The 21,261-nt window shown below is 54.0% G+C and overlaps 1 protein-coding gene across 1 annotated transcript in view; it reads left to right on the top strand.

Moving 5' to 3' along the window:
• LOC147109713 (serine/threonine-protein kinase PAK 4-like) overlaps window positions 1-18,318 on the top strand; it is a 137,830-nt gene extending 119,512 nt beyond the window's left edge. The window contains exon 9 of the mRNA XM_086003827.1: window positions 17,918-18,318. The gene's annotated coding sequence lies outside the window, so the exon portion shown is untranslated. The remainder of the gene's footprint in view (window positions 1-17,917) is intronic.
• Window positions 18,319-21,261: the final 2,943 nt, after the last annotated feature.

The raw sequence follows: 21,261 nt of genomic DNA, 5'->3' as shown, positions 1-21,261 counted from the left end.
TACACAGACACTGACCCTCACTGGGGTACTGTTCCACAGGCACTGACTCTCACTGTGGTACAGTTCCACACACACTGACTCTCACTGGGGTGCAGTTCCACACACACTGACTCTCACTGGGGTACAGTTCCTCACACACTGAATCTCACTGTGGTACAGTTCCACAGACACTGACCCTCACTGGGGTACAGTTCCACAGACATTGACCCTCCCTGGGGTACAGTTCCACAGACACTGACTCTCACTGGGGTTGAGTTCCACACACACTGACCCTCACTGGGGTACAGTTCCACGGACACTGACTCTCACTGGGGTACAGTTCCACACACACTGACTCTCACTGGGGTACGGGTTCCACACACACTGACCCTCACTGGGGTACAGGTTCTACAGTCACTGACCCTCACTGGTGTACATTTCCACATACACTGACCCTCACTGGGGTACAGTTCCACACACACTGACCCTCACTAGGGTACTGTTCCACACACTGACCCTCACTGGGGTACAGTTCCACAGACACTGACACTCACTGGGGTACAGTTCCACAGACACTGACCCTCACTGGGGTACAGTTCCACAGACACTGACCCTCACTGGGGTACTGTTCCACACACACTGACCGCACTAGGGTACAGTTCCACACACACTGACTCTCACTGGGGTATAGTTCCACACACACTGACCCTCACTGGGGTACAGTTCCACACACACTGACCCTCACTGGGGTACAGTTCCACACACACTGACCCTCACTGGGGTACAGTTCCACACACACTGACTCTCACTGGGGTACAGTTCCACACACACTGACCCTCACTGGGGCACAGTTCCACAGACACTGACTCTCACTGGGGTACAGTTCCACACACACTGACTCTCAGTGGGGTACAATTCCACACACACTGACTCTCACTGGGGTACAGTTCCACACACACTGACCCTCACTGGGGTACCATTCCACAGACACTGACTCTCACTGGGGTACAGTTCCACATACACTGACCCTCACTGGGGTACAGTTCCACAGACACTGACCCTCACTGGGGTACTGTTCCACACAAACTGACTCTCACTGGGGTACAGTTCCACAGACACTGACTCTCACTGGGGTACAGTTCCACACACACTGACTCTCACTGGGGTACAGTTCCACATACACTGACTCTCACTGGGGTACGGGTTCCACACACACTGACCCTCACTGGGATACAGGTTCTACAGTCACTGACCCTCACTGGTGTACATTTCTACACACACTGACCCTCACTGGGGTACAGTTCCACAGACACTGACCCTCACTGGGGTACAGTTCCACAGACACTGACCCTCACTGGGGTACAGTTCCACACACACTGACCCTCACTCGGGTACAGTTCCACAGACACTGACCCTCACTGGGGTACTGTTCCACTCTCTCTGGGGTAGAGTTGCACAGACACTGACTCTCACTGGGGTACAGTTCCACAAACACTCACCCTCACTGGGGTACAGTTCCACACACACTGACCCTCACTAGGGTACTGTTCCACACACACTGACCCTCACTGGGGTACAGCTCCACAGACGCTGACCCTCACTGGGGTACAGTTCCACACACACTGACCCTCACTGGGGTACTGTTCCACACACTGACCCTCACTGGGGTACAGTTCCACAGACACTGACACTCACTGGGGTACAGTTCCACAGACACTGACCCTCACTGGGGTACAGTTCCACAGACACTGACCCTCACTGGGGTACTGTTCCACACACACTGACCGCACTAGGGTACAGTTCCACACACACTGACTCTCACTGGGGTATAGTTCCACACACACTGACCCTCACTGGGGTACAGTTCCACACACACTGACTCTCACTGGGGTACAGTTCCACACACACTGACTCTCAGTGGGGTACAATTCCACACACACTGACCCTCACTGGGGTACAGTTCCACACACACTGACCCTCACTGGGGCACAGTTCCACACACACTGACTCTCACTGGGGTACAGTTCCACACACACTGACCCTCACTGGGGTACCATTCCACAGACACTGACTCTCACTGGGGTACAGTTCCACATACACTGACCCTCACTGGGGTACAGTTCCACAGACACTGACCCTCACTGGGGTACTGTTCCACACAAACTGACTCTCACTGGGGTACAGTTCCACAGACACTGACTCTCACTGTGGTACAGTTCCACATACACTGACTCTCACTGGGGTACTGGTTCCACACACACTGACCCTCACTGGGGTACAGTTCCACAGACACTGACCCTCACTGGGGTACAGCTCCACAGACACTGACCCTCACTGGGGTACAGTTCCACACACACTGACCCTCACTCGGGTACAGTTCCACAGACACTGACCCTCACTGGGGTACTGTTCCACTCTCTCTGGGGTAGAGCTGCACAGACACTGACTCTCACTGGGGTACAGTTCCACACACACTGACCCTCACTGGGGTACAGTTCCACAGACGCTGACCCTCACTGGGGTACAGTTCCACACACACTGACCCTCACTGTGGTACTGTTCCACAGACACTGACACTCACTGGGGTACAGTTCCACAGACACTGACCCTCACTGGTGTACTGTTCCACAGATACTGACTCTCACTGGGGTACAGTTCCACAGACACTGACCCTCACTGGGGTACAGTTCCATAGACATTGACCCTCACTAGGGTACAGTTCCACAGACACTGACCCTCACTGGGGTACTGTTCCACACACACTGACCCTCACTGGGGTACCATTCCACACACACTGACTCTCACTGGTGTACAGTTCCACACACACTGACGCTCACTGGTGTACCGTTCCACAGACACTGACTCTCGCTGGGGTACAGTTACACACACACTGACCCTCACTGGGGTACAGTTACACACACTCTGACCCTCACTGGGGTACAGTTCCACAGACACTGACTCTCACTTGGGTACAGTTCCACACACACTGACCCTCATTGGGGTACGGGTTCCACACACACTGACCCTCACTGTGGTACAGTTCCACACACACTGACTCTCACTGGGGTACAGTTACACAGACACTGACTCTCACTGGGGTACTGTTCCACAGGCACTGACTCTCACTGTGGTACAGTTCCACACACACTGACTCTCACTGGGGTGCAGTTCCACACACACTGACTCTCACTGGGGTACAGTTCCACACACACTGACCCTCACTGGGGTACCATTCCACAGACACTGACTCTCACTGGGGTACAGTTCCACATACACTGACCCTCACTGGGGTACAGTTCCACAGACACTGACCCTCACTGGGGTACTGTTCCACACAAACTGACTCTCACTGGGGTACAGTTCCACAGACACTGACTCTCACTGGGGTACAGTTCCACACACACTGACTCTCACTGGGGTACAGTTCCACATACACTGACTCTCACTGGGGTACGGGTTCCACACACACTGACCCTCACTGGGATACAGGTTCTACAGTCACTGACCCTCACTGGTGTACATTTCTACACACACTGACCCTCACTGGGGTACAGTTCCACAGACACTGACCCTCACTGGGGTACAGTTCCACAGACACTGACCCTCACTGGGGTACAGTTCCACACACACTGACCCTCACTCGGGTACAGTTCCACAGACACTGACCCTCACTGGGGTACTGTTCCACTCTCTCTGGGGTAGAGTTGCACAGACACTGACTCTCACTGGGGTACAGTTCCACAAACACTGACCCTCACTGGGGTACAGTTCCACAGACGCTGACCCTCACTGGGGTACAGTTCCACAGACGCTGACCCTCACTGGGGTACAGTTCCACAGACACTGACACTCACTGGGGTACAGTTCCACAGACACTGACCCTCACTGGTGTACTGTTCCACAGATACTGACTCTCACTGGGGTACAGTTCCACAGACACTGACCCTCACTGGGGTACAGTTCCACAGACACTGACCCTCACTGGGGTACTGTTCCACACACACTGACTCTCACTGGGGTTGAGTTCCACACACACTGACCCTCACTGGGGTACAGTTCCACACACACTCACCCTCACTGGGGTACAGTTCCACACACACTGACCCTCACTAGGGTACTGTTCCACACACACTGACCCTCACTGGGGTACAGCTCCACAGACGCTGACCCTCACTGGGGTACAGTTCCACACACACTGACCCTCACTGGGGTACAGTTCCACAGACACTGACACTCACTGGGGTACAGTTCCACAGACACTGACCCTCACTGGGGTACAGTTCCACAGACACTGACCCTCACTGGGGTACTGTTCCACACACACTGACCGCACTAGGGTACAGTTCCACACACACTGACTCTCACTGGGGTATAGTTCCACACACACTGACCCTCACTGGGGTACAGTTCCACACACACTGACTCTCACTGGGGTACAGTTCCACACACACTGACTCTCAGTGGGGTACAATTCCACACACACTGACCCTCACTGGGGTACAGTTCCACACACACTGACCCTCACTGGGGCACAGTTCCACACACACTGACTCTCACTGGGGTACAGTTCCACACACACTGACCCTCACTGGGGTACCATTCCACAGACACTGACTCTCACTGGGGTACAGTTCCACATACACTGACCCTCACTGGGGTACAGTTCCACAGACACTGACCCTCACTGGGGTACTGTTCCACACAAACTGACTCTCACTGGGGTACAGTTCCACAGACACTGACTCTCACTGTGGTACAGTTCCACATACACTGACTCTCACTGGGGTACTGGTTCCACACACACTGACCCTCACTGGGGTACAGTTCCACAGACACTGACCCTCACTGGGGTACAGCTCCACAGACACTGACCCTCACTGGGGTACAGTTCCACACACACTGACCCTCACTCGGGTACAGTTCCACAGACACTGACCCTCACTGGGGTACTGTTCCACTCTCTCTGGGGTAGAGCTGCACAGACACTGACTCTCACTGGGGTACAGTTCCACACACACTGACCCTCACTGGGGTACAGTTCCACAGACGCTGACCCTCACTGGGGTACAGTTCCACACACACTGACCCTCACTGTGGTACTGTTCCACAGACACTGACACTCACTGGGGTACAGTTCCACAGACACTGACCCTCACTGGTGTACTGTTCCACAGATACTGACTCTCACTGGGGTACAGTTCCACAGACACTGACCCTCACTGGGGTACAGTTCCATAGACATTGACCCTCACTAGGGTACAGTTCCACAGACACTGACCCTCACTGGGGTACTGTTCCACACACACTGACCCTCACTGGGGTACCATTCCACACACACTGACTCTCACTGGTGTACAGTTCCACACACACTGACGCTCACTGGTGTACCGTTCCACAGACACTGACTCTCGCTGGGGTACAGTTACACACACACTGACCCTCACTGGGGTACAGTTACACACACTCTGACCCTCACTGGGGTACAGTTCCACAGACACTGACTCTCACTTGGGTACAGTTCCACACACACTGACCCTCATTGGGGTACGGGTTCCACACACACTGACCCTCACTGTGGTACAGTTCCACACACACTGACTCTCACTGGGGTACAGTTACACAGACACTGACTCTCACTGGGGTACTGTTCCACAGGCACTGACTCTCACTGTGGTACAGTTCCACACACACTGACTCTCACTGGGGTGCAGTTCCACACACACTGACTCTCACTGGGGTACAGTTCCTCACACACTGACTCTCACTGGGGTACAGTTCCACAGACACTGACCCTCACTGGGGTACAGTTCCACAGACATTGACCCTCCCTGGGGTACAGTTCCACAGACACTGACTCTCACTGGGGTTGAGTTCCACACACACTGACCCTCACTGGGGTACAGTTCCACGGACACTGACTCTCACTGGGGTACAGTTCCACACACACTGACTCTCACTGGGGTACGGGTTCCACACACACTGACCCTCACTGGGGTACAGGTTCTACAGTCACTGACCCTCACTGGTGTACATTTCCACATACACTGACCCTCACTGGGGTACAATTCCACACACACTGACCCTCACTGGGGTACAGTTCCACACACACTGACCCTCACTGGGGTACAGTTCCACAGACACTGACCCTCACTGGGGTACTGTTCCACACACACTGACCCTCACTGGGGTACAGCTCCACAGACGCTGACCCTCACTGGGGTACAGTTCCACACACACTGACCCTCACTGGGGTACTGTTCCACACACTGACCCTCACTGGGGTACAGTTCCACAGACACTGACACTCACTGGGGTACAGTTCCACAGACACTGACCCTCACTGGGGTACAGTTCCACAGACACTGACCCTCACTGGGGTACTGTTCCACACACACTGACCGCACTAGGGTACAGTTCCACACACACTGACTCTCACTGGGGTATAGTTCCACACACACTGACCCTCACTGGGGTACAGTTCCACACACACTGACCCTCACTGGGGTACAGTTCCACACACACTGACCCTCACTGGGGTACAGTTCCACACACACTGACTCTCACTGGGGTACAGTTCCACACACACTGACCCTCACTGGGGCACAGTTCCACAGACACTGACTCTCACTGGGGTACAGTTCCACACACACTGACCCTCACTGGGGTACAGTTCCACAGACACTGACCCTCACTGGGGTACTGTTCCACACAAACTGACTCTCACTGGGGTACAGTTCCACAGACACTGACTCTCACTGGGGTACAGTTCCACACACACTGACTCTCACTGGGGTACAGTTCCACATACACTGACTCTCACTGGGGTACGGGTTCCACACACACTGACCCTCACTGGGATACAGGTTCTACAGTCACTGACCCTCACTGGTGTACATTTCTACACACACTGACCCTCACTGGGGTACAGTTCCACAGACACTGACCCTCACTGGGGTACAGTTCCACAGACACTGACCCTCACTGGGGTACAGTTCCACACACACTGACCCTCACTCGGGTACAGTTCCACAGACACTGACCCTCACTGGGGTACTGTTCCACTCTCTCTGGGGTAGAGTTGCACAGACACTGACTCTCACTGGGGTACAGTTCCACACACACTGACCCTCACTGGGGTACAGTTCCACAGACGCTGACCCTCACTGGGGTACAGTTCCACAGACGCTGACCCTCACTGGGGTACAGTTCCACAGACACTGACACTCACTGGGGTACAGTTCCACAGACACTGACCCTCACTGGTGTACTGTTCCACAGATACTGACTCTCACTGGGGTACAGTTCCACAGACACTGACCCTCACTGGGGTACAGTTCCACAGACACTGACCCTCACTGGGGTACTGTTCCACACACACTGACTCTCACTGGGGTTGAGTTCCACACACACTGACCCACACTGGGGTACAGTTCCACACACACTCACCCTCACTGGGGTACAGTTCCACACACACTGACCCTCACTGGGGTACAGTTCCACACACACTGACCCTCACTGGGGTACAGTTCCACACACACTGACCCTCACTGGTGTACCGTTCCACAGACACTGACTCTCACTGGGGTACAGTTACACACACACTGACCCTCACTGGGGTACAGTTACACACACTCTGACCCTCACTGGGGTACAGTTCCACAGACACTGACTCTCACTGGGGTACAGTTCCACACACACTGACCCTCATTGGGGTACGGGTTCCACACACACTGACCCTCACTGTGGTACAGTTCCACACACACTGACTCTCACTGGGGTACAGTTACACAGACACTGACCCTCACTGGGGTACTGTTCCACAGGCACTGACTCTCACTGTGGTACAGTTCCACGGACACTGACTCTCACTGGGGTACAGTTCCACACACACTGACTCTCACTGGGGTACGGGTTCCACACACACTGACCCTCACTGGGGTACAGGTTCTACAGTCACTGACCCTCACTGGTGTACATTTCCACACACACTGACCCTCACTGGGGTACAATTCCACACACACTGACCCTCACTGGGGTACAATTCCACACACCCTGACCCTCACTGGGGTACAGTTCCACACACACTGACCCTCACTGGGGTACAGTTCCACAGACACTGACCCTCACTGGGGTACTGTTCCACACACACTGACCCTCACTGGGGTACAGTTCCACAGACGCTGACCCTCACTGGGGTACAGTTCCACACACACTGACCCTCACTGGGGTACTGTTCCACACACTGACCCTCACTGGGGTACAGTTCCACAGACACTGACCCTCACTGGGGTACAGTTCCACAGACACTGACCCTCACTGGGGTACAGTTCCACAGACACTGACCCTCACTGGTGTACTGTTCCACAGACACTGACTCTCACTGGGGTACAGTTCCACACACAGACTCTCACTGGGGTACAGTTCCACACACACTGACTCTCACTGGGGTACAGTTCCACACACAGACTCTCACTGGGGTACAGTTACACAGACACTGACCCTCACTGGGGTACAGTTCCACAGACACTGACTCTCACTGGGGTACAGTTCCACAGACACTGACTCTCACTGGGGTTGAGTTCCACACACACTGACTCTCACTGTGGTACAGTTCCACAGACATTGACCCTCACTGGGGTGCAGTTCCACAGACACTGACTCTCACTGGGGTACAGTTCCATACACACTGACCCTCACTGGGGTACAGTTCCACAGACACTGACCCTCACTGGGGTACAGTTACACTGACACTGACCCTCACTGGGGTACTGTTCCACAGGCACTGACTCTCACTGGGGTACAGTTCCACACACACTGACCCTCACTGTGGTACAGTTCCACACACATTGACCCTCACTGTGGTACAGTTCCACACACATTGACCCGCACTGGGGTACAGTTCCACACACACTGACCCTCACTGGGGTACAGTTCCACACACACTGACTCTCAGTGGGGTTCAATTCCACACACACTGTCCCTCACTGGGGTACAGTTCCACAGACATTGACCCTCACTGGGGTACAGTTCCACAGACACTGACTCTCACTGCGGTACAGTTCCACAGACACTAACCCTCACTGGGGTAGAGTTCCACACACACTGACTCTCACTGGGGTACAGTTCCACAGACACTGACCCTCACTGGGGTACAGTTCCACAGATATTGACCCTGACTGGGGTACAGTTCCACAGAGACTGACCCTCACTGGTGTACATTTCCACACACACTGACCCTCACTGGGGTACAGTTCCACAGACACTGACTCTCACTGGGGTACAGTTCCACACACACTGACTCTCACTGGGGTACAGTTCCACAGACACTGACCCTCACTGGGGTACAGTTCCACAGACATTGACCCTCCCTGGGGTACAGTTCCACAGACACTGACTCTCACTGGGGTACAGTTCCATGGACACTGACTCTCACTGGGGTACAGTTCCACACACACTGACCCTCACTGGGGTACAGGTTCTACAGTCACTGACCCTCACTGGTGTACATTTCCACACACACTCACCCTCACTGGGGTACAATTCCACACACACTGACCCTCACTGGGGTACAGTTCCACACACACTGACCCTCACTGGGGTACAGTTCCACAGACACTGACCCTCACTGGGGTACTGTTCCACACACACTGACCCTCACTGGGGTACTGTTCCACACACTGACCCTCACTGCGGTACAGTTCCACACACACTGACCCTCACTGGGGTACAGTTCCACACACACTGACTCTCATTGGGGTACAGTTCCACACACACTGACCCTCACTGGGGTACAGTTCCACAGACACTGACCCTCACTGGTGTACTGTTCCACAGACACTGACTCTCACTGGGGTACAGTTCCACACACAGACTCTCACTGGGGTACAGTTCCACACACACTGACCCTCACTGGGGTACAGTTCGACAGACACTGACTCTCACTGGGGTTGAGTTCCACAGACACTGACTCTCACTGGGGTACAGTTCCACACACATTGACCCGCACTGGGGTACAGTTCCACACACACTGACCCTCACTGGGGTACAGTTCCACACACACTGACTCTCAGTGGGGTACAATTCCACACACACTGTCCCTCACTCGGGTACAGTTCCACTGACATTGACCCTCACTGGGGTACAGTTCCACAGACACTGACTCTCACTGCGGTACAGTTCCACAGACACTAACCCTCACTGGGGTAGAGTTCCACACACACTGACTCTCACTGGGGTACAGTTCCACAGACACTGACCCTCACTGGAGTACAGTTCCACAGACATTGACCCTGACTGGGGTACAGTTCCACAGACACTGACCCTCACTGGGGTACAGTTCCACAGACATTGACCCTCACTGGGGTACAGTTCCACAGACACTGACCCTCACTGGGGTACAGTTCCACAGAGACTGACCCTCACTGGGGTACAGTTCCACACACACTGACCGTCACTGGGGTACAGTTCCACACACACTGACCCTCACTGGGGTACTGTTCCACAGACACTGACCCTCACTGGGGTATGGGTTCCACACACACTGACCCTCACTGGGGTACAGGTTCTACAGTCACTGACCCTCACTGGTGTACATTTCCACACGCACTGACCCTCACTGGGGTACAGTTACACAGACACTGACCCTCACTGGGGTACTGTTCCACAGGCACTGACTCTCACTGTGGTACAGTTCCACACACACTGACTCTCACTGGGGTACAGTTCCACACAGACTGACTCTCACTGGGGTACAGTTCCACACACACTGACCCTCACTGGGGTACAGTTCCACACACACTGACCCTCACTGGGGTACAGTTCCACACACACTGACCCTCACTGGGGTACAGTTCCACACACACTGACCCTCACTGGGGTACAGTTCCACAGACACTGACCCTCACTGGGGTACAGTTCCACAGACACTGACCCTCACTGGGGTACTGTTCCACACACACTGACCGCACTAGGGTACAGTTCCACACACACTGACTCTCACTGGGGTATAGTTCCACACACACTGACCCTCACTGGGGTACAGTTCCACACACACTGACCCTCACTGGGGTACAGTTCCACACACACTGACCCTCACTGGGGTACAGTTCCACGCACACTGACTCTCACTGGGGTACAGTTCCACACACACTGACCCTCACTGGGGTACAGTTCCACAGACACTGACCCTCACTGGGGTACAGTTCCACAGACACTGACCCTCACTGGGGTACAGTTCCACAGACATTGACCCTCACTGGGGTACAGTTACACTGACACTGACCCTCACTGTGGTACAGTTCCACACACATTGACCCGCACTGGGGTACAGTTCCACACACACTGACCCTCACTGGGGTACAATTCCACACACACTGTCCCTCACTGGGGTACAGTTCCACAGACATTGACCCTCACTGGGGTACAGTTCCACAGACACTGACTCACACTGCGGTACAGTTCCACAGACACTAACCCTCACTGGGGTAGAGTTCCACACACACTGACTCTCACTGGGGTAAAGTTCCACAGACACTGACCCTCACTGGGGTACAGTTCCACAGACATTGACCCTGACTGGGGTACAGTTCCACAGAGACTGACCCTCACTGGTGTACATTTCCACACACACTGACCCTCACTGGGGTACAGTTCCACACACACTGACCCTCACTGGGGTACAGTTCCACACACACTGACCCTCACTGGGGTACTGTTCCACAGACACTGACCCTCACTGGGGTATGGGTTCCACACACACTGACCCTCACTGGGGTACAGGTTCTACAGTCACTGACCCTCACTGGTGTACATTTCCACACGCACTGACCCTCACTGGGGTACAGTTACACAGACACTGACCGTCACGGGGGTACTGTTCCACAGGCACTGACTCTCACTGTGGTACAGTTCCACACACACTGACTCTCACTGTGGTACAGTTCCACACACACTGACCCTCACTGGGGTACAGTTCCACACACACTGACCCTCACTGGGGTACAGTTCCACACACACTGACTCTCAGTGGGGTACAATTCCACACACACTGTCCCTCACTGGGGTACAGTTCCACTGACATTGACCCTCACTGGGGTACAGTTCCACAGACACTGACTCTCACTGCGGTACAGTTCCACAGACACTAACCCTCACTGGGGTAGAGTTCCACACACACTGACTCTCACTGGGGTACAGTTCCACAGACACTGACCCTCACTGGAGTACAGTTCCACAGACATTGACCCTGACTGGGGTACAGTTCCACAGACACTGACCCTCACTGGGGTACAGTTCCACAGACATTGACCCTCACTGGGGTACAGTTCCACAGACACTGACCCTCACTGGGGTACAGTTCCACAGAGACTGACCCTCACTGGGGTACAGTTCCACACACACTGACCGTCACTGGGGTACAGTTCCACACACACTGACCCTCACTGGGGTACTGTTCCACAGACACTGACCCTCACTGGGGTATGGGTTCCACACACACTGACCCTCACTGGGGTACAGGTTCTACAGTCACTGACCCTCACTGGTGTACATTTCCACACGCACTGACCCTCACTGGGGTACAGTTACACAGACACTGACCCTCACTGGGGTACTGTTCCACAGGCACTGACTCTCACTGTGGTACAGTTCCACACACACTGACTCTCACTGGGGTACAGTTCCACACACACTGACTCTCACTGGGGTACAGTTCCACACACACTGACCCTCACTGGGGTACAGTTCCACACACACTGACCCTCACTGGGGTACAGTTCCACACACACTGACCCTCACTGGGGTACAGTTCCACACACACTGACCCTCACTGGGGTACAGTTCCACAGACACTGACCCTCACTGGGGTACAGTTCTACAGACACTGACCCTCACTGGGGTACTGTTCCACACACACTGACCGCACTAGGGTACAGTTCCACACACACTGACTCTCACTGGGGTATAGTTCCACACACACTGACCCTCACTGGGGTACAGTTCCACACACACTGACCCTCACTGGGGTACAGTTCCACACACACTGACCCTCACTGGGGTACAGTTCCACGCACACTGACTCTCACTGGGGTACAGTTCCACACACACTGACCCTCACTGGGGTACAGTTCCACAGACACTGACTCTCACTGGGGTTGAGTTCCATAGACACTGACTCTCACTGGGGTACAGTTCCATACACACTGACCCTCACTGGGGTACAGTTCCACAGACACTGACCCTCACTGGGGTACAGTTCCACAGACACTGACCCTCACTGGGGTACAGTTCCACAGACATTGACCCTCACTGGGGTACAGTTACACTGACACTGACCCTCACTGTGGTACAGTTCCACACACATTGACCCGCACTGGGGTACAGTTCCACACACACTGACCCTCACTGGGGTACAATTCCACACACACTGTCCCTCACTGGGGTACAGTTCCACAGACATTGACCCTCACTGGGGTACAGTTCCACAGACACTGACTCACACTGCGGTACAGTTCCACAGACACTAACCCTCACTGGGGTAGAGTTCCACACACACTGACTCTCACTGGGGTACAGTTCCACAGACACTGACCCTCACTGGGGTACAGTTCCACAGACATTGACCCTGACTGGGGTACAGTTCCACAGAGACTGACCCTCACTGGTGTACATTTCCACACACACTGACCCTCACTGGGGTACAGTTCCACACACACTGACCCTCACTGGGGTACAGTTCCACACACACTGACCCTCACTGGGGTACTGTTCCACAGACACTGACCCTCACTGGGGTATGGGTTCCACACACACTGACCCTCACTGGGGTACAGGTTCTACAGTCACTGACCCTCACTGGTGTACATTTCCACACGCACTGACCCTCACTGGGGTACAGTTACACAGACACTGACCGTCACTGGGGTACTGTTCCACAGGCACTGACTCTCACTGTGGTACAGTTCCACACACACTGACTCTCACTGTGGTACAGTTCCACACACACTGACCCTCACTGGGGTACAGTTCCACACACACTGACCCTCACTGGGGTACAGTTCCACAGACACTGACCCTCACTGGGGTACAGTTCCACAGACACTGACTCTCACTGGGGTACAGTTCCACAGACATTGACCCTGACTGAGGTACAGTTCCACAGAGACTGACCCTCACTGGGGTACAGTTCCACACACACTGACCCTCACTGGGGTACAGTTCCACACACACTGACCCTCACTGGGGTACTGTTCCACAGACACTGACCCTCACTGGGGTATGGGTTCCACACACACTGACCCTCACTGGGGTACAGGTTCTACAGTCACTGACCCTCACTGGTGTACATTTCCACACGCACTGACCCTCACTGGGGTACAGTTACACAGACACTGACCCTCACTGGGGTACTGTTCCACAGGCACTGACTCTCACTGTGGTACAGTTCCACACACACTGACTCTCACTGGGGTACAGTTCCCCACACACTGACACTCACTGGGGTACAGTTCCACACACACTGACCCTCACTGGGGTACTGTTCCACAGACACTGACCCTCACTGGGGTATGGGTTCCACACACACTGACCCTCACTTGGGTACAGGTTCTACAGTCACTGACCCTCACTGGTGTACATTTCCACACGCACTGACCCTCACTGGGGTACAGTTACACAGACACTGACCCTCACTGGGGTACTGTTCCACAGGCACTGACTCTCACTGTGGTACAGTTCCACACACACTGACTCTCACTGGGGTACAGTTCCACACACACTGACTCTCACTGGGGTACAGTTCCACAGACACTGACCCTCACTGGTGTACTGTTCCACAGACACTGACTCTCACTGGGGTACAGTTCCCCACACACTGACACTCACTGGGGTACAGTTCCACACACACTGACCCACACTGGGGTGCAGTTCCACAGACACTGACTCTCTGACTGGGGCTGAGTTCCACACACACTGACCCTCACTGGGGTACAGTTCCACACACACTGACTCTCACTGGGGTACAGTTCCACACACACTGACTCTCACTGGGGTACAGTTCCACAGACACTGACCCTCACTGGGGTACAGTTCCACAGACACTGACCCTCACTGGGGTACAGTTCCACAGACACTGACCCTCACTGGGGTACAGTTCCACACACACTGACCCTCACTGGGGTACAGTTTCACACACACTGACTCTCACTGGGGTACAGTTCCACACACACTGAGCCTCACTGGGGTACAGTTCCACAGATGCAAGCTGACCTCTGTTGTGTTTTGTCCCTGTGTCCACAGGATATTTGCAGTCATTGTGAAGGCTGCGCCGTGCTCCTGTAACACTTCTGAAAGCTGCTCCCTGGGCAATGGCTGTTCAGCAGACTTGCAGACACTGAGGAAGCGTGCCAGACAGTGTCTCGGCACTTGGCCCTCTGCCCATTACCCAGTGTTGCAGTAGGTGGCAGTATATAGCTGTGTTCTCAGGCTGCCCCTCGGTCTTTGTGCACTTGCTGTCCTGAAACATCAATTAGAAGGCTTTTAAATGCACAACAGACGCTGAACTCCCAAAGTAATTCACTGAGGTGCTGTGAGAAGGCCCTATGTATAAACATGCTCATTGCCTACCCTAAGAACTGCAGAGTGATACAGACACAGCTAAAGGATGAGGACCATTGCGGGGGCAGTGTCCCCGTTACCCACGCTAAGCCTCACTCACCAACCCTCACCCAGAGTCTTCATCCTGCTCGCACCATGATCTAGAAATAATGGGCATTAGGAGTATCTCAGCTTTAGGCCTCCTTGAAGCTCACAGGTTAGTATCACTGAACCTCGGGCCCATGGGAAGTCTTTAAATCCACGTCTCCAATGAATTTGCACATCGCTCATGTTTCTGATACTAGTAGATCTTGGGGTTCTGATTTCTGACTAAGACCAGCCCTTTCCAAACCTCCAGGCTCCTGACGTTCAAACAACGCAGGCCAGTGAGTGCGACACACAAGCACAAAGAAGACTGGACTGTAATGCAAAAGCGAAACACGGCGGATGCTGGAAATCTGAAATAAAAACAAATAATGCTGGAAACACTCAGCAGGTCAGGCAGCATCTGTGGAGAGGGCAGCAGAGTTAACGTTTCAGGTCGGTGACCTTTCATCATGACCTTTCATCTGATGAAAGGTCATCGACCTGAAACGTTAGCTCTCTTTCTCTCTCTACAGATGCTGCCTGACCTGCTGAGTATTTCCAGCATTTTTTTTTTGCTTTTACTTAAGACTGGACTGCCTGGGCTTGGAGGGTTGGAGCCTGGGGTCACTGGCCCAGGGACTGCCTGGGCTTGGTGGGTTGGAGCCTGGGGTCACTGGCCCAGGGACTGCCTGGGCTTGGAGGGTTGGAGCCTGGGGTCACTGGCCCAGGGACTGCCTGGGCTTGGTGGGTTGGAGCCTGGGTCACTGGCCCAGGGACTGCCTGGGCTTGGAGGGTTGGAGCCTGGGTCACTGGCCCAGGGACTGCCTGGGGCTTGGAGGGTTGGAGCCTGGGGTCACTGGCCAAGGGACTGCCTGGGCTTGGAGGGTTGGAGCCTGGGGTCACTGGCCCAGGGACTGCCTGGGCTTGGTGGGTTGGAGCCTGGGGTCACTGGCCCAGGGACTGCCTGGGCTTGGAGGGTTGGAGTCTGGGGTCACTGGCCCAGGGACTGCCTGGGGCTTGGAGGGTTGGAGCCTGGGGTCACTAGCCCAGGGACTGCCTGGGGCTTGGAGGGTTGGAGCCTGGGGTCACTGGCCAAGGGACTGCCTGGGCTTGGAGGGTTGGAGCCTGGGGTCACTGGCCCAGGGACTGCCTGGGCTTGGTGGGTTGGAGCCTGGGGTCACTGGCCCAGGGACTGCCTGGGGCTTGGAGGGTTGGAGCCTGGGGTCACTGGCCCAGGGACTGCCTGGGCTTGGAGGGTTGGAGCCTGGGGTCACTGGCCCAGGGACTGCCTGGGCTTGGAGGGTTGGAGCCTGGGTCACTGGCCCAGGGACTGCCTGGGCTTGGAGGGTTGGAGCCTGGGTCACTGGCCCAGGGACTGCCTGGGGCTTGGAGGGTTGGAGTCTGGGGTCACTGGCCCAGGGACTGCCTGGGCTTGGTGGGTTGGAGCCTGGGTCACTGGCCCAGGGACTGCCTGGGGCTTGGCGGGTTGGAGCCTGGGGTCACTGGCCCAGGGACTGCCTGGGCTTGGAGGGTTGGAGCCTGGGTCACTGGCCCAGGGACTGCCTGGGGCTTGGAGGGTTGGAGTCTGGGGTCACTGGCCCAGGGACTGCCTGGGGCTTGGAGGGTTGGAGCCTGGGGTCACTGGCCAAGGGACTGCCTGGGCTTGGAGGGTTGGAGCCTGGGGTCACTGGCCCAGGGACTGCCTGGGCTTGGAGGGTTGGAGTCTGGGGTCACTGGCCCAGGGACTGCCTGGGGCTTGGAGGGTTGGAGCCTGGGGTCACTGGCCCAGGGACTGCGAGTTGGACCCAGAAACTATGGAAAACCTCATGTGGGCGGGAAAACACGCACTTCCTCGCAGTGCCCATTGGATAAGGATCGAAGCACTGCCTCAAACTTCATCTGTCGCAAATATTGAATCATGTGTTTAATATTTAATTTATGAGCAGACAAGGTTTCTGACCTGAGATCAGTTTGGTTCGTTGTTTTAGTTTGCTGGTAGCGGCATTGCTGTAAACAGCAAAGTGATTTCTAGTAATCTCGAAGAGCTGGGTGTTGGTTCCTTGTGAATTTCTTTTTACACTTGGTGAACGTGCCCATTTGCCTGGAAAAGAGTGAACCCTGGGCATCTTTGCAGGCAGAGATGTATTTTCCGATTGTACGTGGTGCGTATCCCGTGTAACTGTACTCCTGTGTGTATATCTGTACGGTATCTATAGATAAAGAAGACCTTCCATTTATATTGCGTCTTTCACAACCTCAGGACATCCCAAAAACCTTCACAGCCCATGAGGTGATACGAAGGAAATAACAAGTTCATTGGAAAACCTGACTTTAACAGAATGAAGAGGTTAAAACGGATGTTTTGAAATGTTTTGGAGCATTTCCGAAAACCTAGTGATTTGCTCAGCAGAAGACTGCGTGTGAAATCTCGACTTGCGACAGGGCACGGTCACCCCAGATAACACACCTGACTGACTCTCCCTTACCAACAACCAAGTCTCTCAAAACCAGACTTTCACTTTCCAGCAGACCTTTTTGCAAAGGATTACGAGCTCATTATGGACTTTATTCCCATTGTATTTCTTATACTGTACTTGGAGTGTTTGCTGAACATTTGTATTTTATATTTCTGTTTCATTGTAAATAAATGTATTAATTGAATTTTTCTGTAAAACCAGGATGGGATTCAGATGTGAAGTTGTGCACGCAGGGAGGGCAGACTGTCAAAGCTGGAAACAGAGCAGAGAGAATCCCGGAGAGAGCAGGGAGAATCCCGGGACAGAGTAGGGCGAATCCCGGAGAGAGCAGGGAGAATCCCGGGACAGAGCAGGGAGAATCCCGAGACAGAGCAGGGAGAATCCCGGGACAGAGCAGGGAGCTGTAGTGCTGAAGACTTGTGCTCCAGAACTAGCCGCGCCTCTAGCCAAGCTGTTCCAGCAACAGCTACAACACTGGCATCTACCCGAAAAAGTGGAAAATTGCACAGGTATGTCCTATCCACAAAAAGTAGGGAAAGATATCACACTGAAATGTACCCAAGGCCCGCCACGCCCAGCTGGCGATCTCCTGTATCAGGGCGAACGGCTGTACCAACAGAGGCCCGATCAGGGCAGGAGAAATCTCCCATTCTACCTAAATCTTCGTAGACGGCTGGAGCCAAGTGATGGAAGTGAGACAGGACAGGAAATCTCCCTAAAGTTGCCACCCACTCTCCCGGCCCAAGCAGCAGAGTTAGCGGCCGTCGCCTAGGTCATGACCAACCTTAGTGAGCATCAACTACAGGAACGGTAGCATAGTGGTGATGTTACTGGGCTAGTAACCAGAGGACTGAACTAAGCATCCATCAAACATGAGTTCATAATCCCACCACGGCAGCTGGGGAATTTAAATTCAATTAAATAAATCTGGAATAAAAAGCTAGTATCACTAATGGTGACCATGAAACGATCGGATTGTTGTAAAAACCCACCTGGTTCACTAATGATCTTCCTATAGGGAAGGAAATCTGCCGTCCTTATCTGGTCTGGCCTATATATGACTCCAGACCCACAGCAATGTGGTTGACTCTTAACTGCTCTCTGAAATGGCCTAGCAAGCCACTCGGTTGTAACAAACCGCTACGAAACAAAATAATAAGAACAAAACCAGATGGACCACCCAGCATTGACCTAAGGACGGCTTCGGACACGACAACGGCACACCCAGCCCAGTCAACCCTGCAAAGTCCTCCTCACTAACATCTGGGGACATGTGCCAAAATGGGGAGAGCTGTCCCACAGACTAGTCAAGCAACAGCCTGACACAGTCATACTCACAGAATCATACCCTTCAGCCAATGTCCCAACTCCTCCGCCACCATCCCTGGGTATGTCCTGACCCACTGGCAGGACTGACCCACCAGGGGTGGCGGCACAGTGGTATACAGTCAGGAGGGAGTAGCCCTGGGAGTCCTCAACATTGACTCCAGACCCCATGAAGTCTCATGGCTTCAGGTCAAGCATGGGCAAGGAAACCTTCTGCTGATTACCACCTACCGCCCTCCCTCAGCTGATGAATCAGTACTCCTCCATGTTAAACACCACTTGGACAGAAGCACCGAGGGTAGCAAGGGGACAGAATGTACTCTGGGTGGGGGACATCAATGTCCATCACTAAGAGTGGCTCGGTAGCACCACCAATGACCGAGCTGGCTGAGTCTTGAAGGACATAACTGCCAGTCTGGGCCTGCAACAGGTGGTGAGAGAACCAACACGAGGGAAAAACCTACTTGACCTCGTCCTCACCAATCTACCTGTCGCAGATGCATCTGTCCATGACAGCATTGGTAGGAATAACCACCGCACAGTTCTTGTGGAGACGAAGTCCCGTCTTCACACTGAGGACACAGTGTTGTGTGGCGCTACCACCGTGCTAAATGGGATAGATTCAGAACAGATCTAGCAGCTCAAAACTGGGCATCCATGAAGTGCTGTGGGCCATCAGCAACAGAATTGTATTCCATCACAATCTGTAGCCTCATGACCCAGCATATCCCTCACTCTACCATTACCATCAAGCCAGGGGACCAACCCTGGTTCAATAAAGAGTGCCGAAGAACATGCCAGGAGCAGCACCAGGCGTACCTAAAAATGAGGTGCCAACCTGGGGAAGCTGCAACACAGGACTACATGCATGCTAAACAGTGGAAGCAGCATGCTATAGTCAGAGCTAAGTGATCCCACAATCAGCCGACCAGATCAAAGCTCTGCAGTCCTGCCACATCCAGTCGTGAATGTTGGTGGACAATTAAACAATTAATGGGAGGAGGAGGAGGCTCCACGAATATCCTCATCCTCAATGATGGCAGAGCCCAGCACGCAAGTGCAAAAGACAAGGCTGGAGCATTTGCAACCAAAGGCTTCTTCGGCAGCACCTTCCAAACCCGCGACCTCTACCACCTAGAAGACCAAGGGCAGCAGGTGCATGGGAACACCACCACCTCCAAATTCCCTTCAAGTCACACACCATCCTGAGTTGGAAATATATCGCCGATCCTTCATCGTTGCTGGCTCAAAATCCTGGAACTCCCTAACAGCATTGTGGGAGCACCTTCACCACACGGACTGCAGCGGTTCAAGAAGGCAGCTCACCACCACCTTCTCAAGGGCAAATAGGGATGGGCAATAAATGCTGGCCTTGCCAGCGATGCCCACATCCCAGGAATGAATGAAAAAAACCTCCCCCTAACAATATACTCTCACTTTATGTGTGCCTTGAACTCATTGACCGAGTATCTCCCGATTTGGGAAAGAAGTGGTTCCGTCTCGGCAGATGGAAAGCCTTTAGCCTCCGTGCCATTGTTAAGGTGGATTTTTTCTATGGCAACTCCGCACCATGAGCAGAATGTGAAAGCCCATTCAGAAAACAAACCCAGATGGGAGGGAAATAAAAGGGCAGACGAATTGGCAAAGAAGGGAGAGGAGGAAGGTGAAGAATGGGATCTGCAGACCTGTGGGTACTCCTATTAATGTAATGGCAAATCAGAAAGGACTGCCAGGCCAAAGCAGAGGACACTCAGACCAACAAGGGATCAAAGTGATTGAGGAGGGCCAGGCCCTTCCAGGA

This window comes from Somniosus microcephalus, chromosome 12, assembly GCF_052327205.1.
Source record: "Somniosus microcephalus isolate GS21.2 chromosome 12, FLI_Smic_1.0, whole genome shotgun sequence".
Classification (NCBI taxonomy): Eukaryota; Metazoa; Chordata; class Chondrichthyes; order Squaliformes; family Somniosidae; genus Somniosus; species Somniosus microcephalus.
The sequence above is the reverse complement of the archived record's forward strand: the minus strand, read 5'-3'. Positions and strand labels throughout refer to the sequence as shown.